The following is a 414-nucleotide window of genomic DNA, read 5'->3' as shown; positions in this document are numbered from 1 at the left end:
TTTTCGCATGGTGTGCAGCTAGTTGACAAGAGGGGGATTTCCTTTTCTGTAATCCAGAGAGTGTCACTCATTCGCCTTTCTTGAACGATTTATGGTATAACCTGCGTGACAGCTTGAAGTTTTCTCTTTTTAGCAAGGCCTTTCAATCAGTGTAACTAATGAGCGCCTTTCCAGTGGAGTTGTCAGACATAAATTTTACTTATTTTAGCTAAATTATCTAAAGTTGCATTCCCATTGAAATTCGCATTAGTTACATTTTCGTATATAGAGTAACAGAAATATATACTATTATTTGGATTGAGGTTAGGGAATGAGGGTGGTGGGGTGCATAATTTAACACAGATAACTGAACTCATAACATAATTCTTGGTTGTCCTATTTCTTAACATATGAATTAAATGTATTCTTCTCATA

The sequence above is a fragment of the Penaeus monodon genome, chromosome 25 (assembly GCF_015228065.2).
Source record: "Penaeus monodon isolate SGIC_2016 chromosome 25, NSTDA_Pmon_1, whole genome shotgun sequence".
NCBI classification, from domain to species: Eukaryota; Metazoa; Arthropoda; class Malacostraca; order Decapoda; family Penaeidae; genus Penaeus; species Penaeus monodon.
The sequence above is the reverse complement of the archived record's forward strand: the minus strand, read 5'-3'. Positions refer to the sequence as shown.